Raw genomic sequence first — 27,578 nt, 5'->3', positions numbered from 1 at the left:
ATGGGACTTTATATCCCACACCCAAAGCTACTTGGCATTACAGATTTTTATAAAAAGTTATTCACTGTAGGACCCTGTCCTGTAGCCCACTGTTAGTCCAGACACCCGCTGAATCCAACACGAGTTAGGGCTAAGAAAAAGACCTCAACAGGCCAAGCCAACCTGCATGTTTATTGGGGCTAAAAACAGCCCAGCTTGGCCACCCCTTTACCCCAGCAGTGGCCTGATCGATTTAGCTCTTTGAGGCACCATACCTATCACAATGGGGCCCTGATCTTGGTGGACCCCTAGCCACTCAATAGCTTCAGTACAGACCTCAAAAGCAGCACCACGGCCAATGGAGGTGCTCACTCAATGATGCTAATGAGCACGAAGGCCCAGGCTTTGGGAGTGCACCTCAGAGCAGGGCATCTGCCACCTCAGCATCCTACGAGTGAGTGACACCCCCCCAGCCACGACAGCAAGAGGAGATTTGTTCCTAGAGAGAGATTTACCCTGAGCAACAGCACGTAAAAGAATAAGCTGGGTCCTTAACCTCACAGGAGCCCTACAGCTAGCCAGAAGGTTTAGGCCCAAGCCACACAGAAAATCTCATGTCCCGAGGGATTTTTCCAATGCCACAAGCCATGTCAGGTAGCACTGGCCGGGGTCAGCTAAGGAGATGGGGAAGTTTTCTGAACTGCTGTTAAAAGTCATTAAGCCCTGTCGCTATCCCCCAGAGACACAGCACAACCAGGGATGGTCTGAGGACAGATCTTAAACCATTTCAGAACATGAGGGCTGGGTAGCATTGATGGGGTCCATGTCGCCCCCCTCTCCATTTCCAACCAACCCCTTTGCCTTCCTACAGGCGGAAGAGGCTCTGAGGCCTGATTTGCCATCAGTTGTAGCCATGGCGGCAGCCTAGGGTCATCACAGCCTAGCACAGGTGTTTTTACTGCCAAGGAAAACTGGGCAGGAGTGGACAGTAGGGTGGTAAGAATTCCAGCCGCCTGTCTACATCACACTCCTGCCTCGGATACCACTGGAGCTGCAGTGGTGCTGGATCATGGGTTTCAATTTTACCAGTCGAGATCCAGCCCTTGGGAGTAGCACACACTGACCACCACTTACTTTGGCTACAGACAGGACTCAGTTCCTGCAGCCCCTTACGATAGCTCAAAGGCTTCAAAGAAGCCACAAAGGCTCGGATAGCCCTATGCTGCCCCGTGGCGTCCCTGGTGCACTAGGGAAAGTTGCCTGAGTGCTTTGCCACAGACGTGGAGAGTGTTCAAAGAAATTTGGGAAGTAGCCCATTTCTTTAACATGAACCTTGAAACCCAGATACAGTAACGCCTCACTGAAAGGCGTCCCGGTTAACATTGTTTTGTTGCTGATCAATTAGGGAACATGCTCATTTAAAGTTGTGCAATGCTCCCTTCTAATGTTGTTTGGCAGCCGCCTGCTTTGTCCACTGCTTGCAGGAAGAGAAGCCCATTGCAGCTAGCTGGTGGGTGGTTGGAACCAGGGTGGACCGGCAGCCCCCCCCCCCCCAATCAGCTCCCCACTCTCCTAAGTTCCCTGTGCAGCAGCTGCCCAGCAGGCTAGGAATTGCCGGGAGTTCAGCTGTGCCTCCCCCACTGCCATGTGCTGCCCCAGCCCTCTGCCTTGGAGCTGCTCCCACCATCTGCCTTGGAGCAGCTCCCAGAGATTCCTGCTTGCTGTGGGGAGGGGGAGGGAAGGAAGAGGGGGGCTAATGTCAGGGTGTCTTCCTCCCCCCTGCTCCTGCACCCCACTTACCCCATCTTCCACAGAGCAGGGGGGACACACCAGGGCTCAGGACAGAGAGAGCTTGAAGCAGCTGCAGTCTCAGCAACCTGATCTAATTAACATGGCAGTGTACTTAAAGGGGAAATGCACATATCTCCCTCCATTCCTGCTGCCTTGTAGAGTGAGAGAGTTAACCCTTGAGGGCTCAGCCAACTGCTAGTTCATCATTTAGCAGTAAGAGAAATATCCCACCCTCCTACTCCTCCACCTCAACCAAGCTTCACAATCATCATCGCTGTGTACGAGTATTAAATTGTTTGTTTAAAACTTACAGAGTGTGTGTGCGCGTGTGTGTATAGTCTTTTGTCTGGTGAAAAAAAAATCCCTGGAACCTAACCCCCTCATTTACATTAATTCTTATGGGGAAATTGGATTCGCTTAACATCGTTTCACTTAAAGTCACATTTTTCAGGAATTTAACTACAACGTTAAGCGAGGAGTTACTGTATAAGACCCTCTATTACAGGAAACAAGTGTTTGGCTCAGCCCCATCTCTATACAGGATAGAAAATCAATTGAGAGATCTGCTAGCAAGGGACTACAACTCCCATCAGCCCCCTCCCCACCGCCGGCTAGTACAGCTGGTTACAGGTGTGTGTGGAACTTATGGAGGAGCAGCAGCAGCTGGGCAGTGAGCCAGTGCAGAGGGGCCCCCCAGTGAGACACTGAGCCTGGCTGGGAAACCCACAAGCCCTTATTTGCTTGAACAGAGATGAGTGGAGCGGGCACCCCAGCCTTACCTCTTGGGTGGGCAGCCTGAGGGATCCAAACCCTCCTTGCTATTACTCACTTTGAGCTGTCACTGTTAGAGCCTCGGCATCTAGGGTATTTGCAACCTTTCCCTTTCCTGCCAGCCCTCCTAAAATACTATTTCCCTTCAGCATGTATCTGAGGGGTTACTGGGACCCACCAGGCCTCGGAGCTGAAGAGGCGACAGTGCTTGCCTTCAAGACACGGCACACAAGACACTACCGACACCCTACGGGCTTGGGGTACAGTCTCACCCCAATAATTACACAATAGAGGAACAGGGCAGAATCTGCAGCATTTGCTGGGCAGTGGCAAGGGAAGGCAAACAGGTGGTTGTTTAGATATGACAGAAGTCTTGAACTCAACCTGTTAGAGGCTAAGCGCATGCATGGCATAAATCCATCCCCACGCCCTCGGACAGGGCAGCGGTTGGAATCAGAGCCACCATCGCTCGCCTCAACAATTAGGTTATAGATTAAACATGACAATGAGTTTCCTGCTTTAGGGAATCCAGAAGCTATTTAAAAACAACTGGGGCTTTTCTCATGCATTTTCATATGCAGCATTATTTGCTGCAGGCTTTGTAAATCTTCAGCAGCTGGCATGGTAACGAGGGCAGAATGGCGCTTGTTGCTGTTCTGTTTTTGCCACCCCCACAGTACTTCAGACCGCGCACTCTGAAATTCTGAGCACTGCTACACGTGAATCTCTAAGAGGTTGAAAAACAAGAATAGGCTGCTCAGAACTACTGATCCCTTTTGCCTTCTCCCACCCACATCATGAATATGTCCACACATCACCCCCAAACTTAAGCCATCCTAAAACAGACTCAACTGGATGGACTCCCTTGACAGGCCAGGTTACTAGTCAGGACCAGACGGTCGAATGTAGACAGGCATAAGCCACTAACATTGACACACAGTGTTTAGTTTGGTGAGGGGGAAGGTGCACCGTGCCTTAGCAGGATGTGGGCAGGTTCTCGGTAGCATGGCTTTCATTAAACCCCTTGCTAAATCTCCACCTTTGTTCATTCTCTATCAGCAGTGTGCTGGACTACGTTCAGCATGGATGGTAGCTTTGCCCCAAGATTACTACTGTTCTAACTACTGATGGCGGCAATGTTTGTAATGGAGACGTTGACCTAGAGAGAGATGAGTGAACTGGGGCAGGAAGGCTACTCATGGGCTGATGCCCAGGTTTCAGACTGCTAGCTATCCCTCTGCCAAGGCCCCATGGGTAGATGCGAAGGACACAGAAGGCTTATTGGAAATGAACGAGTTCCGATCTTAGAATTCAGTTAGCTTCAGGCAGAAGAGATTATAGCCCCAGTGCATTGCTAGTTCTCACATGAAACTTGGGTTGGATTGGGTGGGTGATGTATCTCCAACTGAGTTGTTACAAAGTCCGCTTCAGGCACAGGAAGGAAGGAGAGTCTTGCGGTGAAGACACTGGACTCACAGCTGGGAGGTGTATGGTCCACTCCTGACTTCCACAAAGTCACACACCATCAATGACTTAGTCTCCACACCTCAGCTTTCCCATGAGTGACATGTCCCTCCCCCACAGGGGTCTTGTAAAGTTAATTGATCTTAGGGCCTTCCATTTCACAAGGCTGAGCTCCCATAAGAGTGTAAACAAACTCAGTGTCCTGGAACAACAACCTCTATCTCTCTTCCGAACAGGGGGAGTTTTGGTAGCATGCAGCAGGCCGGTGATTCTGCCTTCCTCCAAACTGATGGGAGCTACCGTTTTGGTTCTTGTTTTTCCATGGAAACATTATACTACCAGTAGGAAGGAGGTTGTCACTTTGGACAGCTAGCTACAGCAATTTCATTTCCCAAACGATGACACTTTAATGGAAACAGCATGACACAGAGTGACTGCCGGGGCAGTTGGTTAATAAACCAGTTTAACACATTTGCGAACTGGAGTTTAGTTCCATCGCTGCCAACATATCAAGTGCGTCTGCTGGGGCATGGATTGTACAAGGTACATGTTACCATCCCTTGATTTCAGGGAAACAAGAGCATCACAGCAACTTCAGTGGGGGCAGCAATAGAAGTTCACCTGTTTTAGTTTGCAAATGAAATTGGTCCTTCCGAGCTACTTACAAGTGAACGTTCGGCCATGTCACAAAGCCAAGCACCTGGCTGCTTAGAGAAGCCCCAGTCTGGAATAGCAGAAATCTGATCTCGCTGCAAGTTAGAAGGAAGAGGCTATGGCAAAGCCATGTGGGAAAGCTTGTTCATTCTATTACTACGGCCATAATTGTCTGGGGACTATCAGCAGGGATGCCAACCCCGCAGACTTTGGAGTCTCTCCCCAAGTGTGGGTTTCGAAGCCCATAGCAACAGCAGCACCCCAAGGCCACTCATCTCAGTAGGAATAAGATGCCTGTGATTTGCCACCATTGTTGTAACAAGAGGCTGCCACAAAAATCACCGTCACTCAGTAAGTTATGAGAAACCCTTTGTATTAGAGCTCAGAGGCCAAGGACAAGTGGCATCACTCCAGATGAGAAAGCCCACAAGACTTCCTCCTTTAAAAAGAGTGCGCAGAACATACCACTGTTCAACGCCAAACAAAGTGCGTAGACGTGAAGTTCTACCTTCCCAAAGGCTCGAGACCATCTCCCAGGCAGCCAGTTTGCAGTCCTTCCCCCAGCATCTGTATCAAGAGAGCAAGCAGGGAGCTGAGGTTAACCCCTTGTGACGTTATCTGATATTAAATATGACCATGTAAAATCATTGTTGCTACCACTGTTCTATAATTGTAACAAATCTTGTACAAATGATGTCAAGTAAGGGGTCGATGGAAGAGTTATGATTTGCTAGATATGATTGTGCTATTTGTACGCATGTATCATTTTTGTATTTGAAGTTGTGAGCATTGGCTCTATACCTGGATTTCAAATATGTTTGCTCCTGGGTTAACACCCACAAGGTATTTAGCCTGGACATCTTGAAGGAACTATTCAAGTCAAGTGGCTCATCAAGCCACACACAACTCACAGTGCACCACTTAATGAATGGACTTTCCTGTGAATGTTCCATCTGGAGTTTAGGTAACGGCTTCTGCTATGACTAAGCGAAACCGTGCATGGACATGTGACTTGCTCACATGACTGCAAACACCATCTTACCACCTGTAATTTTCCACAGTGAGAACAATGGGATTCCCTTCACTTGGCAGAAGCTATAAAAGGCCCTGGAAACAGTTCCATTTTGCCTCTTTCCTGATCAAACCTCTGGACTATGAATTTATTCTAATGGGAGCATCTAACCAATGGGCTGAGGACCTTCCAGTGATTTGGAAGCAGCCAGAGACTTGACTAAAGCCAGCAGTTTATTTCATCATGGCTACAAGCCTGATCCAAGAACTTTGCAGTTACTGTATTTGATTCTTTTAACCAATTTCAATTCTCACCTGTCTTTCTTTTTATAAATAAACCTTTAGATTTTAGATACTAAAGGATTTGGCAACAGCGTGATTATTGGGTAAGATCTGAGTTGTATAGGGTGATCAGATGTCCTGATTTTATAGGGACAGTCCTGATTTTTGGGTCTTTTTCTTATATAGGCTCCTGTTACCCCTTACCCCCGTCCCCATTTTTCACATTTGCTGTCTGGTCACCCTAGAGTTCTATATTGATCTGGGTGCATGGATGGTCCTTTGGGATCAGAAGAACCTTTCATCTGATTAAATTGGTTTTAAAGAACCACTCATCTTTAAGTCTAGTGTTTTTGGTGGTGATACAAGGACTGGGATACCGAAGGAAACAGCTTTTCTGACTACTTGTTAGCCAGTGTGATGAGACAGAAGTTTACTTTTGTTGCTAGTTTGGTATATCTCATGGGAGAATAACCACCAGTTTTGGGGTGTGTCTGCCCTATTTTTCAGCCATTTGTCCTGAATTTGGTATTCTCAGTTGTGACCCACTGAGGCACAGTTACACCCCATATTCACCAAGGTCCACTAGCACCCTGTCAGTCAGTCAGGCAACATTAGCAACATCTAGAGAATGAGCAGCTCCACCAGAGAGAGTTATCAGCCCAACCCTCCCTTCAATTAAGTAACAGAATTTTAAAGAAGGTGGTCCCAGCATCCCTTTCCGGTATGGCTTCTCCTAGAGTACCCATCCCCTTGGTATTGTTATGAGTTGGGTTAAACCTCACACACTCCTGGGTGTGACACACCCTTCACTGACGATCGCTGTAAGATAAACAGAGCTCCACCTAGAACAAGCCATAATGCCCAGAAACTAGCACCACATGGGCAAGTGTTTCCACTGGGTATTTTTTTACCTGGGTGGGGTGGGCGTGCACACAAGGGTGAGACAAGCTGAAGCTGCAGCTGTCACCAGGCTGTGAGAACAACGTGAAACTGCCCAATCTCTACCCTGCCCAAGTGGAGGGAAATGTTGAACACTAACAGCGTAGCTGGCAAAAAGTCAAATTTCAGTTTCAATCTAAGGTGTTAGTAAAAGCGGTGAGGAAGCCGCTCCTTACAAAACAGGCTTTTGAAGCTGACAACGTCCTGAAGCTTTCTGCCAAAGGAACCGCTGTTCAGGTGAACCATAATTATCCTTCAGCGCTTCGTTTTGTGTATGGAGCCTCCAGAGGAATTTCTCTTGTTCAGAGACTACGAAGGCCTCGCTTAAAGCTTGCTGGGTTCTGGACTTCGGTTTTATAATTAGCAGCAAACTCAGTTAAAGGTTACTTGGCTCTCCAGTTGTCTGCAGCTTCCTCGCAGCTGCTGTGCGTGAGACCATAATTATATAATTTGCTAGACAAATGAACTAACAACATTTTTCCCAGCAAAAACAGGAAATCATTTTCTTAAGAGTATTATGGAAATGGTTGCTAGAAGGTGCGTTTTAATTCAGCATTGCCCTTTGTCACACACACGTGTGGCTTTCTCTCAGCCCTCTACAGTTCCCATAAACATATACAGTACATCGTTTAGCGCCTCCCTGTGAAGTCCCTTCATTATGTGTAATGACCCTTCTATTTGATTTGCAACTCAGTGTCCTCAAACCGCCAACTGTGTAGTCATGCAAAGATGTTCCCTCCTCCCCTCCAAAGGTGAAATGTGTCTTTATTCGAGACAGATATTAATTTCAAATTAAGCTGAAATTAAAGAAGAGTGCATACACAATACACACACACACACACACCCTACTCAGAGGTGCAAATTGGAGATTTCACATTATTTATATGGTGCTTTTCAAATCAGTAATAGGTACCATCAGCTTCCGAGATAGCGCTGTTTACACTTACCAGGTGTATCAATACCAGTGCTGGAGCATTTGATGCAAACACCCCAATGCTGGTCCCATTCACACTAGCACCTTTGTCAGCACTTCCATTATATCCCTCTTGTCACAGAAATGGGGACCAGTAGTTATGGTTATGAAGCTTGGCACTGGGATAAACAAGGGCTTTGCCTGGAGGCAGAGTTCTTGCCTCTTTAAATCTGTATTTCATCAGAACGTTAAATAGAAAACAGAGCGATTGTACTGGCTCATGCTCATCGCATTCCTACAACAGAGAAGTGTGTCTCACACCCAGCCGGTGCGCTGGGGGAACAGCAGCAGCACCACCGGTATCGGCTGCAGAAAGGGGGAGCAGACTGTAGACATCAACGCTGCAATTTCAGACTTTGCTGCACCTTCCCCCGCCCCACCCCACGTTTCTATGCTGTCCTTGCTCAGAGAAGGGGTTGCTACCCTGGAGCCCGGAGCTGTAACTAGGCATTTTAGCATCTGGGGTAAGCAAGCATATTTGCAAATCCTACTGGCGTTTTTCTTTACTTTTCCACCCTGCACCCCCCATGGCTTTGCACCCTGGGCAGCTGCCCTGCTCGCCCCGCCCTGCTCACGGCCCTGCTGGAGCCAGAGCTCCTCGAATTGTAGGCAGTATTTTTAGCAAGCATGTGCTTAAGCGTTAGGCTGGGTTGGCACCCTAGTGCCCAGATACAACACCTGGAGCACAACGATCACAGCGCTAAAGGAAGCGCAGAACTATTACAAGCCATTTCTTGAGCGCTACATACAAGCCTATCATAGAGATTGGGAAAACTTACTACATCAAAGACCGAGGACATCAATAGCGATAGGGTGACCAGATGTCCCGATATTTAATCCTTTGTCCCACGTCCCGCTCAATGTGCGATCGGGACGCCATTTGTCCCGATATTCAGGTAAGGAGGCGAGCGGGAGGGAGGTGCTGACTCCATAGAATCATAGAATCTCAGGGTTGGAAGGGACCTCAGGAGGTCATCTAGTCCAACCCCCTGCTCAAAGCAGGACCAAACCCAACTAAATCATCCCAGCCAGGGCTTTGTCAAGCCTGACCTTAAAAACCTCTAAGGAAGGAGATTCCACCACCTCCCTAGGTAACCCATTCCTGTGCTTCACCACCCTACTAGTGAAAAAGTTTTTCCTAATGTCCAACCTAAACCTCCCCCTCTGCAACTTGAGACCATTACTCCTTGTTCTGTCATCTTCTACCACTGAGAACAGTCTAGATCCATCCTCTTTGGAACCCCCTTTCAGGTAGTTGAAAGCAGCTATCAAATCCCCCCTCATTCTTCTCTTCTGCAGGCTAAACAATCCCAGTTCCCTCAGCCTCTCCTCATAAGTCATGTGCTCCAGCCCCCTAAGCATTTTTGTTGCCCTCCGCTGGACTCTCTCCAATTTATCCACATCCTTCTTGTAGTGTGGGGCCCAAAACTGGACACAGTACTCCAAATGAGGCCTCACGAGTGCTGAGTAGAGGGGAATGATCACATCCCTCGATCTGCTGGAAATGCCCCTACTTATACAACCCAAAATGCCATTAGCCTTCTTGGCAACAAGGGCACACTGTTGACTCATATTCAGCTTTTCGTCCACCGTAACCCCTAGGTCCTTTTCTGCAGAACTGCTGCCCAGCCATTCGGTCCCTAGTCTGTAGCAGTGCATGGGATTCTTCCGTCCTAAGTGCAGCACTCTGCACTTGTCCTTGTTGAACCTCATCATATTTCTTTTGGCCCAATCCTCTATTTTGTCTAGGTCCCTCTGTGTGTCCCCGCCGCGGGTCTTCGGGGCACTTTGGCGGCGGGTCCCGGAACAGAAGGGCCCCCCGCCGCCGAATTACCGCCGAAGACCGGGCTGCACGTCGGCGGCGGGTCCCGCTTCGGCGGTAATTCGCCACTGGGGGGTCCTTCCGCCCCGGAGCGGAAGGACCCCCCGCTGGCGAAGACCAGGAGCGAAGAAGCTCCTGCACCCTCTTGCCCCGCCCCCTTTGGGCGGCCCTGACCCTATCCACCCCCCCCAGAACACCCACGATCCAACCCCCCCATTCCCTGCCCCCGACCGCTCCCCCAACCTCCGCCCCCTCCCTGTGCCCTGACTGTCCCCAGGACTCCCTGCCCCTTAGCCAACCCCCCCGGCCCCAGCCTCTTACCCCCGGCTCCCTCCTCACCCGGAGTCTCAGCGCCTCGCCAGACAGCCGCAGCGTGTCTCCGGCGGGGCCTGAGCTCCGTCCCGCTCAGAGCCGCGTGGTGAGGGGGCGGGGCTGGGAGCTCCCCGCCGAGCGGAGGGAGCGGAGCTCAGCCCGGAGCTCCCAGCCCCGCCCCCTCCCCATGCGGCTCTGAGCGGGGCGGGGCTCAGGGGCCCCGCCGGAGACACCCCGCTTGATGCGCTAGGGCTCCAGGAGAGGGGCGGAGGCGGGAGCCTCAGCTGTTCTCTTGGGGGCCCCTGCAGAGCCCGGGGCAAATTGCCCCCTTTGCCCCCCCTCTGGGCGGCCCTGGCGGAGTAACGAGACCACGAGTCATGCTGCTGTTATTTAGTATGGGCTTCGAGAACACATTTTCCCTAGCACTGGGGAAACTGACCCTTTTCAGTGAGCCGCTCTGCTTTGCCAAATCCCAGGGCCAAAATCGGACTTCTTTACATTCCCCCGCCCCCAGAAGGAAATGCATGTCTTTTCCCCAGCTAGTGGCACTTTTTTTTTTTTTGGCAAAGCACCTGACTTTGGGGCCAGGGTGATGGAGAGGAGGCAAGGGGCATCTGTGTTAACATCTTCTATCTGTTGTGGGTCCTGTGGAGAGCCAAAGCTTCAGAATGTGGATCCTCTGGGTACCTCCATGGGCAACCCCTGAAATAAAATATAGGGAACAATAATTCCCCCCAAGGGACTTAATTCCTCTGCAGACTGTCCCCCACAGCTGTGTCTCATGGCTGCATGGCACCACAAGGAGGCAGCAAAGAGCTGACATTGTGTCACAGCTCACAAATCCCCATCGAAATTAGTGCAAGTCCTGGGTAAAAGGACCACACTTTGTGTGGCAGGGGGACAAGATGGACTCATCACATGTCTGTCCTTTAACGCCATTGGTTTGCAGAGACACGCAGTGTCCTGTTGGAAGTGGGCCAGCAGTAGTTTCTGAAAAGGTTTGGGTCCCGTGCAGAATGACCTGGGTCAAGACTTCCCTTGCTTTAGCCATGTATTGACCTCCCAAATACTAAACACAGATAATAACCCTGGCAACGCTTGCATTACGTCAAATGCCTCGTTTGCAAGTAACATGAGCCCGTGTTTTGTTACCTGGTTACACAACAGAAGGTGGTGTCCTGTTCTAAACCGGTATCTTTCAGGAGAGCTCAACCCTCTCCCAGAATGTGCTAAACATCATCCTTCGGAAAAGGAGTGTCCTTACTGATAGTCTGAGGGAGAGCAGTTCCGTAACTCCCTCCATCTGCTTCAGAGGCTCCATCCCTGATCTCGGGTGCTTGTTACACAGGCCTTTGAGACACCAAGAGGGACAGTCAAAAATTAGCTTGACTGTTCTAATGCCCAGAAATGAGCCTCTCTCTTTGCTCCCCCACTTCCAACACCATTCAAACCCCAGCCCCCGCAAGCAAAGCCAAAGCGTCCCCTCTTTTTATGCAGGGAGAATGCTGAAGGAAGTTCATTATATTACAGCAGCGGGTAGAATGTCAAACCCACTCACGTACACGTGTGAGCAGGTCACCTTCTGGTAGCTGCAGCCTACAGAGCCTGCAAGCTCCACACTAGCGTGCCTGGTACTGGAGACACAAGGGGGAACGCTGTATTCGTATGCAGTGTAAGGTAGATCAAAGCCCCATTGTGCTAGATATTGTACGTGCCCAGGGAGAGCCTCTCCACACTCAAGAGTCTGCAGCCAGACTTGACAAGGCAAAGGGTGAGAGGGGAAACCGGCAGCGTGGTGAAATGACACACCCAAGGACACACAGCCAATCAGTGGCAGAGCCAGGAATAGAAGCCAGGTCCTAGTCCAGCGGCCATGCCACCACACCCTGCTTCCTCCCCAGGAACATCTCAAACATCAGCCTAGTGCCCCTCTGGCGAGAAGGGAATTGTATCCGGAAGACCTAATTCTGAAGACAGGAGTGCCTGGTGGTCTCAGGGGACCAAGTCACGACCCGCTGTCCCAGCAAGGCCTTCAGGGGAGGACGTGCCTAGACGTGGGTACCCCAGGCCCAGCAGAGCCAAGAGCTCAGAAGGGCCTCTGTGCTGCGAGGCCTCAGATGGCCACCGGGCTCCGCGTGGGCCTAGAGGGAGCCCGGACCTCGAGGACGCTGGCCTAGCTAGACCTGCTGCTACACAAAGAAGGAGATGCACGCGCCAGGCACGCTTAGCACCTCCCCCCCAGACAGGGAGCTGGAACCCACTCAACGCCAATGCAAGGAGAGTCCCCGTTCTAGCTAGGGGCCTCGCAGGCTTAGTGAGGCCCCAGGAAGGCACTTACAGCACTAAGGGTTAAAACCCTGAGTACTGAGAGGCCCTTGGTGGATTGGCCACCAAGTTCTACACCTTCCACCCCCTCCGATTTCCACTGTATCCTCCAGTCTGGAGGGGTAATGCCGCTGTTTCCATGGCACTGGCTGGGAGTGAGTTACCAGCCCCCCCGCCCCCAGCCTCAAGGAGCAGCAGGGCCGGATTACCTTATCAGTGGAGTCACAGCCTCCAGCAGAGCCAACACCCTGCGGCTTGGCCTCCCTGCTCCAGTCTGATGCTTCTCCCAGTACAGTGATGCTCCTGGCTGTGTCAGATCAGGGACTGCTCACCCAGACCGAGGTGAATGAAGAGAGTGTCACTTCAGAGGCGGCGTCAGGTGACTCCCCATCCCCACAGGGCTCAAATGAGGCCAGGCAAGAGCGAGACGCAGCACTGGGGATCAGAGCAAGAAGGAGGTGGCTGAACTAGCCTGAACAACTGTCACGTCTACCCGCAGTATGTTATTCACCCACTGGATTTCACTGTATGCCAGCGGTTCTCAACCTTTCCAGACTACTGGACCCCTTTCCGGAGTCTGATTTGTCTTGCACACCCCAAGTTTCCCCTCACTTAAAAACTACTTGCTTACGAAATCAGACATGGAACTAGAAAACCGTCACAGCGCTATTACTGACACCGTGCTCTCTCATTTTTCCCAGAGAATTACATTCCAATTGCTTTATTTTATAACTATTGTACTTCCATTTCAGTGTACAGTATATAGAGCAGTATAAACAAGTCAGTGTCTGTATGAAATTTTAGTCTGTACTGACTTCCTGGTGCTTTTTATCTAGCTTGTTAGAAAACAAGGCAAATATCTCGATGAGTTGATGTACCCCCTGGAAGACCTCTGCATACCCCAGGGATACATGTGCCTGTGGTTGAGAACCAGTGCTATATGCCATCAGGCATGCTAGACAGGGGTGGGGTGGTGAGTAAACAGACAAAGCTGGGACTCAAGCTGAGTGGAAGCTGTTTGGGTCTAGTTGTATCCGTTTTGTTTAAATGGAAACAACCTGTTTCAGAAAGATGGAGCCATCCATCGTGACAGCAGTGGTGGGAATTTTTGTTAGCGACATGCCTTAGCACCAACAGGGCTCAGTGGCCTGTTCCCCAAGAGAAATGTGGACGCTGACACAGGAAAAGGGAAGCAGAAAATGCTGCTTTCAAGGAGTATCCCCTCCTGCAGGCTCAGAGCACAGCCATCTGTGGTGGGCTCAGAGCACAGCCATCTGCCCTTCCTGGGCACCCTAAGCTTCATTTCCAACCACCAGAGAGAGAAAGACAGACATAGTTATCCTTGGACAAACGTGGCCTGTTTACTATTGGCGCAAGATCTCCCTCACCCTCTGTAAGGATGTGTCTGATCCCAAACGACCCCAGCCCGCCTGATTCCAGAGCCTGCCTTGTGGGGAATGGTTCAGAGCATCAGGAATTCCCAGCCCTCCCCTCAGCCCTGGGAACTGACAGGTGCCTTCGTGCACCCTGTGTGTTACACTGGGGTTTTACAGCCCAGCCAGTCTAGGGTTTGGTACAAACTCACAAACATAAAACGCCCTCCCCACGATCTCAGAGGCAGAGTAATTTCGCATTAGACTTGAATTACTGAAGCTGTTTCAAACAGGCCTCAAAAGCAGTACAACGAACGACAGGTCCTGCCTGATCTTCCTCGAGCAAAGCCAAGGGAGACCTCTCCCGATTAAGGGACATGTTTTGGCCAAGGTCAGAAATATCGTAATGCTCCTAAGTGCCTGCTAGACACACGACTCTTAGCCTTTGCCACACCGGGACACCCAGACCCTCCCATCCAGCCAGGAACCCCCCTCTCCTTTAGCACGAGGTAGGGAAGGGGGGGGGGTCATGCCCCGCCAACGGGTATTTGTGACCTCCAGGCCAAAAGTCCACATGGCTACAAATGGCCATTTATTGATTGATCTAGAAGAGGAGAATCACAAACCAGCAACAGACCTTTGAGACACCGTTAGCTGTGCTGGCCCTACTGCAAGAGTAGAGTGAACTGGGTAAGAGGCAGAGTCACACCAGGTAGATTCTCTGCAGGCGCTGCCGCCCCATGTCCCAGAGTTGGAACGTGGGCACCTCACACAGCCTACAAGGTAGATTCCTCTTGTGACTTAGCCAGTCGGGATGAGGGGGTCAGTAGGGCTTGACAAACGTTACTTTAAAAGAGAGAGTGCCGAGTTCGAGTTCTGGAGCCACGAAGCTGGTGCTCACGGACGGCGTTCCCCACAGATGGAGACCTCCCCTGGAGAGGCTCATTTTACATCAGCATTGCAGGGCCAAGTTGAAAGGGAAGAGCATGTCAGTGCAAATGCCATGTCAGCAGCTCAGCACGAGTCCACCAGGATGGAACTAATATGCTGAGGGCGCAGCGCCGGAGCTGGACCAGGAGAGCAATTAAAATTAGACTATAAAAGCCTCTTTAGCTGCCAAAAGCTTGTACCCGCCGCCCTCCTGTTGGCTGCTGCAACTCCACCCCCTCTGCCTGGGACCTCCACTCCCACCGATTTCAGGGGCAAGAGAATCTGGTCTCACACACGGGAGTTCAGCTTTTGACATCATGGAAGCAGGATTTGACCCACCTCGCCTGACATTCCCCAGCACCACCGCTTAGAGTGCCTTGGATTTTGGGCCGCGGACCCCAGGATATAGGGATTTTCAGCGCCAAGAGTGCCCTCCTCACCCCTGGCAGCAGCTACTGCACTTGGATACACCTGTTGGATGAATTGGAAATGAGACACACAGTGCAGTGCAGGGTGACCAGATGTCCTAATTTTATAGGGACAGTCCCGATTATTGGGTCTTTTTCTTATATAGGTTCCTATTACCCCCCACCCCGTCCCAATTTTTCACATTTGCTGTCTGCTCACCCTAATACAGTGGTATTTGAAATCTAGCAAGGGATTCACATCAAACACCCCATCACTCCTCTGGTGCACCAGCATCCTCCAAGAAACCGAACAGCAGGGCGGAGGAAGAATGCCCCTCACGAGTACTTCAACCTCAAATATTCTCAAGCTGAAAAGCAGCTTTTCCTTTACAGCAGCGGTCCCCAACCTTTTTGGCACCAGGGACCGGTTTCGTAGAAAAAAAAATTTCCACGGACCTATGGGATGGTTTTGGGACGATTCAAGCGCATTACATTTATTTTTGTACTTTTATTTCTATTATTGTAATATATAATGAAATAATTATACAACTGACCATAATGCAGAATTATTGGGAGCCCTGCCCCCTATCTGACCCCCACCCACTTCCTGCCCCCCCGACTGCCCGCCCCCCTCAGAATCCCCGACCCATCCTGCTCCTTGTCCCCTCACCATCCTCCAGAGACCCTCCCAACCACCACCCTGAGACCCCACCCCTGCTCCCTGTCCCCTGAATGCCCCAACCCCTATCACCCCCTCGCTGAGTCCTGACAGACCCATCCCCCCCGGAACACCCACAAACCAACCCCCCCCATTCCCTGCCCCCTGACCGCCCCCCCAACCTCCGCCCCCTCTCTGTGCCCTGACTGTCCCCAGGACTCCCTGCCCCTTAGCCAACCCCGCTGGCCCCAGCCTCTTACCCCCGGCTCCCTCGTCACCCGGAGTCTCAGCGCCTCGCCCGACAGCTGCAGCGTGTCTCTGGTGGGGCCTGAGCCCCGTCCCGCTCAGAGCCGCGTGGTGAGGGGGCGGGGCTGGGAGCTCCACGCCGAGTGGAGGCAGCTGAGCTCAGCCTGGAGCTCGCAGCCCCACCCCCTCACCACGCGGCTCTGAGGGAGTGGGGCTCAGGGGCCCCGCCGGAGACATGCCGCTTGATGTGGAGACACTGGTCCACGGCCCGGGGGTTGGGGACCCCTGCTTTACAGGATTCCCGCACTCCCCTCCCCGCATTGTGCACCTCCAGAACGCTGCAGACTTGCTTGCTCCAGGCATGGGGCAGCCAGACCTCTCTGCAGCTGGGACTGGGGTGGGGCGGGGCGATGCCCCCTGCAGGCACCCGTGGTTAATACTGTAATGGTGCAGGTGACCCGTGACGGGCTGCTCCTTTGGCCTGCTTGAAGGATGAGCATGGAAGCCGAGGCCTGTCTGATGCGGGTAGCGCGTGCTGGCTCTGCCCTGTTCCAGGCGCTGTTATGCAGAGTAACAATCCAGCTGCCTCCAGGCCAGAGCCCGAGGAAGAAGCGAGCCTGCTAAGGACAGGAGCCGGCTATGCCATGGGGAACACGTTTCATCGCAATGGAAGCATTTGGGTGCCCTCTGCTGGCAGGAATCAATGGTGCTCCCCAGTTTCTAGCTGGACTAAGGGCCACGCACTCCCCTGCCCTGTAACCAGCAGGCTCCCCCAGTACCCAAGCGGGGCCATGCAGCACAGGAGAAGCTATACCCTACAGCTCCCCCACTGCCTAGTGACTCCCACCTCTGCTTAGTTCAGCTGCCACTCAATAGCCACTGGGGCAGGATGAGCATGGGGCCAGGGAGGAGTCAGCAACCTCCCCACTGGAAACGCCGTCAAGCGTGTAATCCCCAGGGTCAGGCCATGGCGGTGGGTTGGTGGTGCACAGACCAGCCTGGGGCTCGAGGAAGGGGGACTGAGGCAGCCCCACTCCTGTTCCTGCTTTGCCCACCGGGAGCAGGGCAGCCGGAGGGCTCCAGCCCAGAGTCAGCAGAGGAATCCCTTGTCTAGCCTGCGTAAGTCTGAGGGTCTCCAGACTGCCTGGCGAATCCTCACCACGCTCCCTCCTGCTCCGCCCAGCTCATAGCAAAGTGAGCTCCTGTGCTCTGTAGGGTCAGCGTCTCCGTCCCCGGGACGGGGCGCCAGCACCCTGAGAGCCAGCTGAGCACAGCGCGCCTGGGGAGGCGGGGGAATGCTGTGGTTTCTGGGAGACGGCACTGGTCATTGACTGGGGAGCGGCCACAGGTTGGGGGGAGATTGCTGAGCAGCGTGGGTAGAACCTACAGCACCCGGGGAAGCTGGTAGCTAGGACAGAGGTGGGCCAATGGCCAGCAGGGACCATCATGGCAGCCACGGGAGAGGGGGAGCTGGTCAGTAGCTGCGTTTACTGGCAGGCTGGGGCGAAGCACCTGTCACTGGTCAGAAATCGTATGCCGCTTGAGGGCCTGATCCCAGGCTGGGTAAAGGGACCAGGGTTCACAGCACCCCAGCAACATTGCAAAACCTTGGATGTCAGCGCAGCCCTGATGTGCCAGTAAGGACCCAGGGTCACCCATGTACAACGGAGCCAGTGCTGGCATGCCGGGGGCAGGAGCCTGACACCAGCAGGGCTGGCAGATCCCCAGTCCGAGGGCTCGCCTACGCTCAGGCTTTTAGGAATGTTCTCACACATTTTAATTCACACGTGACGTATCCACAAAAAGGACTGGAGTGTAACAGAGACAGGACAAACTGGTGCTCCAGGACACACCCATTGTATGCAACCGAGGGTTAAGCACAGCTAGCAGCAAGCAAGTCTGCCTTGTCTGGGCTAGACGTACAGACCTGGTAACTAAGGGGGTGTCTACACTGCATGCTAGCCCAGGTTTGAGCCCGAGCCGCCCTCCCATCTACCAACAAACCAGTCTGACCTGGCTCAGGTCCTGTGACTCTGCTAGGGGGCAGGTCAGAGCCCCAGTTCCGCCGTGACTTGAGCCCAAGCCCCGTCATTCTGCAGGGGGACACAGGTCAAGCTGCAGAGGTGAGTCAGGACTGGGTAGTGCACAGGGCCGCCCAGAGGGCAATTTGCCCCAGGCCCCGGGCCCTGCGGGGGCCCCCACGAGAGTTTTTTGGGGCCCCTAGTGCAGGGTCCTTCACTCGCTCCGGGGGCCCCGGAAAACTCTCACGGGGCCCGGGCCCCCGGAGCATCCTCCGCTCCAGGTCTTCAGCAGCAATTCGGCGGCAGGGGCTCCTTCCGCCCCGGGACCCGCCGCCCAAGTGCTGGGTCTTCGGTGGCAATTCGGCAGCGGGGCCCCCTGCTGCCAAAGACCCCAGGCCTCCTGAATCCTCGGCGGCCCTGGTAGTGCAGTGTGGACACGTTAGTGTGAATGGTTGGATCACAGAAACCCGCTGGGGGGGATTGCCAAGTGATGTGCCAAAACTACTTCTGCCCCTGCTTTCCCTGCCAGCCTGGGACTCCAGCACCCTGTCCTGCTGAGCCAGACACTCCCGTCTGCCCCAACACAGACCCAGCGTCTGAACCACGCGCCCCAACGCTGCAGACTTAACTGAAAGCCGGTTAAGAAGTGTTCCTGTCTTTAACACACAGATGCCCAACTCCCAATGGGATCCAAACCCCAAATAACTCCATTTTACCCTGTATAAAGCTTATCCAGGGCAAACTCAAATTGTTCGCCCTCTATAACACTGATAGAGAGAGATGCACAGCTGTTTGCCCCCTGCCCCCCAGGTATTAATACACACTCTGGGTTAATAAGTTAAGTGATTTTATTAAATACAGAAAGTCGGATTTAAGTGGTTCCAAGTAATAGCAGACAGAACAAAGTGAATTACCAAGCAAACTAAAACAAAACATGCAAGTCTATGCCTAAATACAGATAAAATCTCACCCTCAGATGTTTCAATAAGCTTCTATCACAGACTGGACGCCGCCCTAGTCTGGGCACAATCCTTTCCCCTGGTACAGCCCTTGCTCCAGCTCAGGTGGTAACTAGGGGATTTCTCATGATTGCAGCCTCCTTTGTTCTGTTCCACCCCCTTATACATCTTTGGCACAAGGCAGGAATCTTGTGTCTCTCTGGGTCCCCCGCCCCCTTCTAAATGGAAAAGCACCAGGCTTAAGATGGATTTCAGTACCAGGTGACATGGTCACATGTCACTGTAAGACCCCAAGCCTTCACTCCTCCCCACCTGATTCACAGGAAGGCCTGCCTGCAAACAGAGCCATCCACAGTCAATTGTCTTGGTTGATGGGAGCCATCTAGATTCCAAACCACCATTAATGGCCCACACTTTGCATAATTACAATAGGCCCTCAGAGTTATATTTCATATTGCTAGAAGAGTGATACATTTATACAAATATGATGCCCACATTCCGTAGATTAGCAGCTTTGTAATGATACCTTACAAGAGACCTTTGGCATGAAGCATATTCCAGTTACATTATATTCACACTCATCAGCATACTTTCATAAAATCAATCAGAGCGCAGCATCACAGTTAGCATGGCCCAGAGACCTGGGCCCAAGAAATTGTAAGCCCGGGTTTACAGTGCAGTGTGAATCCAAGCCCACACTTGAGCAAACACCAAGCCCACAAGCCCGGGGCCCTCAGACCTGGATTTACAATGCAACGTAGACAGACCCTAACTGATTAATATGCAATTCCCGGCTCAAGTCAACACGCCCCCAACAGAAGCCAAGAAGCAGTTTCCATTTGCCCCTATTCACATGCTAATCGGAACCAAACAAACGGGGTGGGGGGAGCTGAAATTTTCAGGGCCTGGAATCACATTGAAAGGTTTGGAAAGTTTGAACTAGACCAGTTCTGCTATCAGGGTTACTGGACAGAATCCACAGACAAACTCTCACACTTCCCTCTGCCACGGTCAGGCTGGACGTTTGTGCTCACACAATCCAAAGCGGCTGAAGCCAGGAGTTCTGGACCCACAACCAAAGGGTCTCTCAGCTCCCACTATGTAAATACATTAAAACCCCAGTGACTGCAATGGTATTACCCCCTTTAGCCAGGGGTAATGGTACTGAAGTCAACTGGTTGGAGCTAGCCCAGAGAAGCTTTAAAAACCAGGTCACATTTGAAGAAAGTGAGTTCAGTCTTTAAGGTCAAAGTAAACAACTCCATACCCAGGCAGAAGTATTTTTCTAGGGGATTATACCCATTCTGAACATGACCCATCCGTTAGGTGCAACAGGGGCACTTACAAATACCACCCCCCCGGCCTAAAGAATTTACAAACGCTTCTGAAGCGGACAGAGTTTCTAAGCTCAACAAGCTGGACATCGCCAGAGCAAGGAACTCACAAGCCCAGGTGGCAACGCTGGACTGGGATATAGTGAGTCACAAGCCATCGAGCTCAGGGGGAGTCAATTGTAAAATGAGGTCCCCCGCCCCAACCTTTTTTTTTTCTCCTTTCTAGTCTTAAAGAAAAAAGTGAGAGCAAAAATTCCCTGCAAACAACAGGAGATTTCTTACAGGACACAAGAATGACAAAAGGGTTAACCCTGCGTTAGCTGAATGAGGAGGGAGTGGCTGGGAAGACACCTTACCACAGGCCAGGCTGTGATGCACATTGTGGCAGAAGTAGAGCTGCCCTGAAATGAGGTAGGAAAATGGTGCCGTGGTTATTAAGCTATTTTGTGGTATTAATATAGTCCCCCCATAAAATGAAACTAAGATAAGGAAAACCCAACCAGGAAGGTAAGAGCCAGTGACTCTGAGGAGCCTGGTTTGACAAGCAAAGCTAAAAGCCCGGAAACTGCCAAGAGCATAGAAACTCTGGCTCGATGAAGTGGGAGTCCCTGTTTCCAGAGCCAAGGGGGTTGTTGGAGAAAGCAGGACACCCAGGGCTGGGGTCTGGCAGAAGAATTTAGGCCTGCCTAGGTCACCATCACAGAATGGGGGGACGGGACAGACTCTTGGTTGGTTTAAAAGCCTTTATTTCTCTTACGCTGGGTTGCTGCGGAGAGGACAAGCAGCCTTTAGTTTCAGAAGGCTGCCTGGTCGCTGCACTCGCCCCTGCTCACAGACTCCCACAGGGAAGATCCACACGTGGTCTGGACAGAGTAGGACCTGCTGGGTAAATAGGGAGGATACAGAAAGTGCAGGGGCCCAGGGCCCAGGCTGAGGAAGGGAGAATTGCAGTATTCCACCCCTGGAGAAATAAAAGCCCACAGCCTCTCACCTGAGGGGATGCACCCAGAGCCAGGACAGAGGCTATCAGAGATGACTTACAAACTCATTGCTCAGCAGAGCATTGCACTGCTCAGACTCAAGCAGGGAACACAAACAAGAACATAGTTATTGACCCTTATTTTATTTAAAAAAAAAAAAAAAAAAGCAAGTACTTACCAAACTCCTTTCCAAGCCACCTCAGCCCCCCTCTGTGCTTTCCCCTGCTCTAGTCTCCCAGCACCACCTGCAAGGGGAAGGGGAGCAGGTGGCTGCAGTGCTGGGATGATTCAGATTAGGAGATGACGTTCACCTGCCCTGACTGAGGCCCACTCAGAAAGCAAGCCAGCTGCTTAACCCTCGGTGTCCCACAGGGGCAACCTGCCTACAGGATTGCCAGGCCTCGTCTAAGAGCCCTGGCTAGAGCAGGGATCTCAGGGCTTCCAGGCTCTCTGCTACAGAGACAGAAGCTGAGCCCCCATCAAAGTTGGGGCTTCCATGCTTCCTGCCATGGAGCTGGGACCCTCGGCTTAAGCCAGGACTTCCAGAGCCACAGACCCTGGAAGCCCAAGGACCCTGGCAGTCTGTAAGACAGGCCTGTCATAGCACCAGGAAACCTGGGAGTGTCCCACATGACCAGGCTCTCCCCCTCAGCCCCCCCCAGAGAGCTGGCAGCCAGAGAGGCAGGCAAGTCTATGCGGAAACCCTGCCTGGGATTCCCTGAAAGTTCATTAAAGCTGACTTGTTTTCAGGAGAAATTTGGGATGTGACAAACCTGTTTTGTTGGAAAATTTCCAACCAGATCTAGTGGAATACCTTCCCCACCACCCAGCAGGCCTGCACCACAGGCAGCAAGCAAGATGAACAGGGAACCCAAGAAATCCACAGGACACCCTCGCTTTTTAATGATATAAACAATTATTCTGGCACATTACCTCCAACTGTACCTAGAATCTATCTGCTACACTACAGCTCACCCGCTTATTGGCCTTGATGCAGAAATCACTGGCCGATAATCTCTGGCCAGTGCTATGAAAGCTCAGATGCAGTGATAACAATGGTCCCTTCCAAACGCTTGTATTGCTCTCGACACGGGTGTATGGTAAAGGATGAGCATTGTTGCTAGTGGACTTATAAACACAGGAAATCTGACAAGGCAAAATCTGGGCCTGTGTCAAACCCCACTGAAGCACCTTGACAGCTGCCTGTACTGGCCAAAGCTGTCGGAGCAGATGAACGAGATGGGTGAGACAGAGCCATGCCTCTGGAACCCCAGCGTTAGGATTGCATAGAGCAGGTGGGAGTTTTGCTTTTTCCCCAGCTAAGATCAGCGGAAGCACCTGAGCTGAAGCCCTGCTGGTATAAATGGAGAATCCCAGAGCACTGGAATTCACTCCCAACTTGCTGTGAACTCACCTAGGCCTTTAAGGCCCATGGCTTTCTCCTTTGAAGACATTGAAGAGCTGGAGGGGAAGGCTGGATTAGCTTGCCAGGCATGACTTATCTAGTTGGAGGGATAGTTTTTTGATCCATATTTTTATTTAACATCAAAAGCCTAAACATCATCATATGAATCTAAAGAAATAAAAGAAGACCCCTTTTACCATTTTTATTTATTTAGCACAGCGGAATTTGGCCAAGGAAGACGGCACACAGAATACCTAGCCCTTGATTGGGTCTAGCTATTTCACTTGGGTGAAGTATACAGAAAGGCATAAGTGGATCCTCACAGATTTGCTTGGAGCAATTCAAAGCCAGGGAATGCTCAGAGAGCACCTTGACTCTCAAAAGCATGGAGTTGGTCCAGAACTGTCAAACATTTTGTTGTGGTTGTTCTTGAAAAATGGCCTTTTATCAAAAACAACCCCTCCCCTTTAAAAAATAAAAGGTGTTTCTAAGTTTGTTTTTGGGCAGGATTTTGTTTGTTCTGTTTGGTTTTTTGCTTTCTTAAAACCGGTAAATATTTTCTATTTTTTTTCCCTTTTCTCCCCTCTTTTGTCTCCTTTTTTCTGTGACAGAAGAGGAGGAAAAAGTAGAAACAGGAAGAAAACCCTGTCTACAAAAGTTGTCAAGTTAACAAGAACTTGTTTCTCTTCTAAACCCGGCCAATGAAAATAATTTTAAATTTTTCCACAAAAATGCATGACCAGGTGTACTCTAGAGATACTTGGAGAGGCAGCAGGTGCCAGTTGATGCAGAAGCCTGATATTTCTCTAAGGAAACCAAGCAATGGGGAGAGGGGACCCAGATGCATTCCCTTCTCATTCTGGACAGCACAGAAACAAAATGTCCACCCTGGCCCTGACAGGTCAGAGTCGCATACCTCAGCCTGTGCTAAACAGAGAAGTGCTGTATTGAATCAAAGGCAGCTTTTTCCCTCCTCCCCCCTCACTTCAAAGACATGTTCAACATTAGGTACGCCCTGGCAGAGGTGCACAGTACCCCAGCATTGGCCCTAGCTGGCCACGGGCACATGTCAATGGCTGATTGTGCACTCAGAGAGCAGACTTGCCTCTATAACACTGGCTGTTGCTGCAGACTCAGGAAGACACCATGGTATTGCTTAACCTGCCAGCTAGTAACAGAGGCCACATCTATGCACCCAGGAGGGCCAGAAACCGACTTTGGTTTAAAGAAAAGTTCAGATTCTCTAGTCTAAATAGGTTGTGTGGGCCTCAGCTACATTAAACCACGTACTCAGCCCAGGGCCTGTACATTTGACACCCGTGATCTAGGATATCACTAACAGTATGGAAAAACAATTGGCAATAGCTTTATGTAGTTATCCAGCAATTTATTTGTGCGTCGCTTCTGATTATCTATTTTGTAAGATGCTAATCCATCACCACCACAGGATTTGTGTACATAAGCTACTGCAAGGTAGATTCATCAGCACAGTGAGCGACTCCAGATAAACAGCTGGACTCTCCACATCATATCACCGAAATCCCTGCTTTCCAGCCAGCTGTCTTTATGCACATTGGGAAGAGCATTCTCCCACTGGCCTGAACAGTGGGAATTTGGTTTCCTTTGCTTGTAAAACAGTTCCCACAGACCTGCACATGAGAAAATGGCCAGCTGTCCCCTGGGAGCAGGCTGAGGTGAGGGACAGGTAATGTTTCCATAGCACTTAGCAGAGGTGTAAGAGTTCTGTATAGTTTTCCTATTCCTGGAGCAAGCTGTATCACTTCATGTCCATTCACTTCTTTAACTGCTGCAGCAGCAGCAGTCAGTCCAAGGACTATTTCATCGCATGATTCCTGAAGGTTTGACCTCTTTGCACAGAGAGATGCAAGGACCATGCTGCCCTTAGCTTCTGTATGCAACCATCCACTCACCTCCTATCCATGTCACCACTGCCATTCCATGCCCCATTTCTATAGAAATAGAGGCATGTACACTCTTTACAGACACAAGGGCAAAGCTCCTTGCCCCAGAACTTTGCTTTCCAAGTTGGCAACGTGACTTCTGCTGTCCTTCCTCTGATCTGCAGCCCCCACCATCACCTGTATTTCTTCAGATGCAACCCATGTTCTTCTAAGGAAAATATAATTTGTGTATCTTTCCTGCGTGCACAAAAAAACCCCTCCTGATTCCTAGATACTATTATTTAACGCCTTGTCATTTTGTTTTTGAATCAAGTATAAATAGGAAAGGTATTCCTAACTCATAGAATAGCAGAGTTGGAAGGGTCCTTAGAAGGTCATCTAGTCCAAGCCCCTGCTTGAAGCAGGATCAACCCCCAGACAGATTTTTGCCCCTGATCCCTAAATGGCCCCCTCAAGGACTGAATTTACAATGCTGGGTTTAGCAGGCCAATGCTCAAACCACTGAGCTATCCCTCCCCCAATTCAGCTCATAGATAGTGTGATTCAAGAGAGTCTTCTGGAGATACCTCTTGCTATTTGCAAGGTACATCCCTCTACTTCTAAAACAGCTAGAACATAAAATATTCTCTCTAACATGAGAGTTTTTAATCCCACATTACTATTCTTTTCAGCCTGCTTCATGCAATGATTACACCCCCCAAGCTCCAATAAGCAGTAATGGCCATAGCTAGAACAGGAAGGTACATGCGTAGGGGCTTCTTTTAGAGGGACAAAAATATCAAAGCTCAGCATCCAATTCTACATAGATCATCAGAATGGAAAATAAATGGGACTGAGGCAAGCCCTGCAGAAAGCAGCTAAGTACATTAACTCAGTAACTCTGCATAAATTGCAGCACACGCTAAGACATCCTACTAATGAACAAGCAGCAACTTGCGCTTCACATTGCTGTTGAGAAGCTTTCCACACCGATATTCTTAATAAAAATCTCACAGCCGAGCTTCCCAGAAGCCAGGGGGAGCTGCTGGGGGGGCTTAGCTCTTTTGAAAATCCAGACATTTGAGGATTTATTAATTACAGGCATCCATTTTTTCAAATCTTGGCCCAAGTTAATGGCTCTTAACTCTAAGAAGCCTCTGCATATTAAAGAAAGGAGTTGGCGTGCATTAGCAAACAGGGATATTTCACGCACTATAGAGCACGTCCCCGCAGCTAAGTCTGGCTGTTCTTAGAGCCTGGAGTAGTATTTTTAATTCTTGCTCTACTCAGCACAAGCGGCGACAGCTCCAAATGAGGGTGGCAGTCGCTGGGCAGACCCAAGCAGTTGCGTTTTGACTTGGCTGAGTCTCCCTTCAGCAGCGCAATTACTGTCTTTCTGTCAATAGCTGCAGCTTGCCCTCGCTGGACGACGACAGGACTGGCATTTAGGAGGGCAATGCCCCCGGCCCATCTGTCACGTCAGATAAAACATCCAGTTCTCCTGCTAGACTAGTCAGTGACGGCCCAAGCCTGTGCTTCCATCACTGCAAGAATCTGGAGACAAAATGTTTCTCCTTGCCAGGAAATATATCGATTAGCCTCTGCTGGAATGCTAATTTTGCAGGTTTCCAAAGCAACATGGAGCAAATCATAACAGATGTTGCCCCTGTGTCCTATGGAAAAAAGGCCGTTTACCCGTGTGCCCAGCTCACACCGCTGGCATAGAGGCTGTGCACATTACGTGTATGACTATTTGGATCTGTACTGACCAATTTAAAGATCAGACCTTAAGGACAGGAAAAAAAAAAAAAGAAAAAAAAAGCAGCTTCACTCTGATTGATAAATACACATATACAAAAAAGAGACTGATTTGCACTTTCCCAAGCTAGACACAGCAGGGTAGGTCACTCAATCAACAAGTTTTAATATTGACTGACAAAACCAAGGATTTTTCTTCACTGTTGCCTTCGTAGGCTCCCCTCTGTTCCATTATTCTGAAACTGGAACAGCCGCCCAAATCCTATTAAAATAAAAGGCAAAGCGTCCAGTGGCGTTTGCTTTGTCAATTGCCGTCCAACCACCACAACACGCTTAGCACAGTACCACGGGGAAAGGCTGTTAATTTGCATTTGGGGTTTCGAACTACAATGGTGGCAATTGTCACTGATAAGGACAGGCCTATACTGCAGCCGAGAGGTGTAATTCCCAGCTCGGGCAGACGTACCCACTCTAGCTCTGATCGGCATGGGCAGCAGCTCAGGCTAGTGACCCGAGTACAATTCCATCCGAGATCTTAGGTACAGACTCCTGGCCACGCTGCTATTTTTAGTGCACATCTGTCTACCCACGTCAGGAATTACACCTCCTCACTGCCGTGCACATGAACTCAATGTCTCGGAACAGATTTGTTTACCAAAGTTAGGAAGAATGGAGCCATCAGCCCACTTTACTACTGCCTAACACCCACCCAGAGCAGCCACCTTCCTCACCTGTGCTGCAAAACAGTACATCTAGTCCTGCCTACCGTTCTAGAGATCCGAGAGGATGGCACATGAATACACTTAGGGCTGGTCTACACTAAGGGGAAAAATCGATATAAGATACGCAACTTCAGCTACGTGAATAACGTAGCTGAAGTCGAAGTATCTTATATCGATAACTTACCCGTCCTCACGGCGCGGGATCGATCTCCGGGGCTCTCCATATCGACGACGCCACCGCCGTTCGCGGTGGTGGAGTTCCGGAATCGATATAAGCGCGTTCGGGGATCGATATATCGCATCTAGATGAGACGCGATATATCGATCCCTGAAAAATCGATCGCTACCCGCCGATACGGCGGGTAGTGTAGACGTAGCCTTAGTATCCAGCAGTAAGTGGGATCAGGGAGCTGCAGGTCAAATGTTGGATTTAAGCAACTTAGAACGGGGTGCACTGCACACCCCTCGCAGCAGCATGCAGGGTACCTGTAGCTATACGCCACAGTGAAATGCAGGCTGAGCCCACCCTGTGGGGTGCTGCTACACATGTCAGCGGAAGGC

At 50.9% G+C, this 27,578-nt stretch overlaps 1 long non-coding RNA gene across 1 annotated transcript; it reads right to left on the bottom strand.

The window, feature by feature from the left end:
• Positions 1-4,248: 4,248 nt before the first annotated feature.
• LOC123371561 lies at positions 4,249-21,347 on the bottom strand. Its single transcript, XR_006579843.1, has 4 exons — positions 21,009-21,347; positions 12,533-12,758; positions 11,151-11,348; positions 4,249-5,226 (listed from the first exon to the last, which is right to left on the bottom strand). It is a non-coding gene; the product is annotated as an uncharacterized LOC123371561 (long non-coding RNA).
• Between the last annotated feature and the right edge of the window lie 6,231 nt (positions 21,348-27,578).

Source organism: Mauremys mutica, chromosome 5 (assembly GCF_020497125.1).
Source record: "Mauremys mutica isolate MM-2020 ecotype Southern chromosome 5, ASM2049712v1, whole genome shotgun sequence".
Lineage (NCBI taxonomy): Eukaryota > Metazoa > Chordata > Testudines > Geoemydidae > Mauremys > Mauremys mutica.
This window is presented reverse-complemented; position numbering and strand designations above follow the sequence as displayed.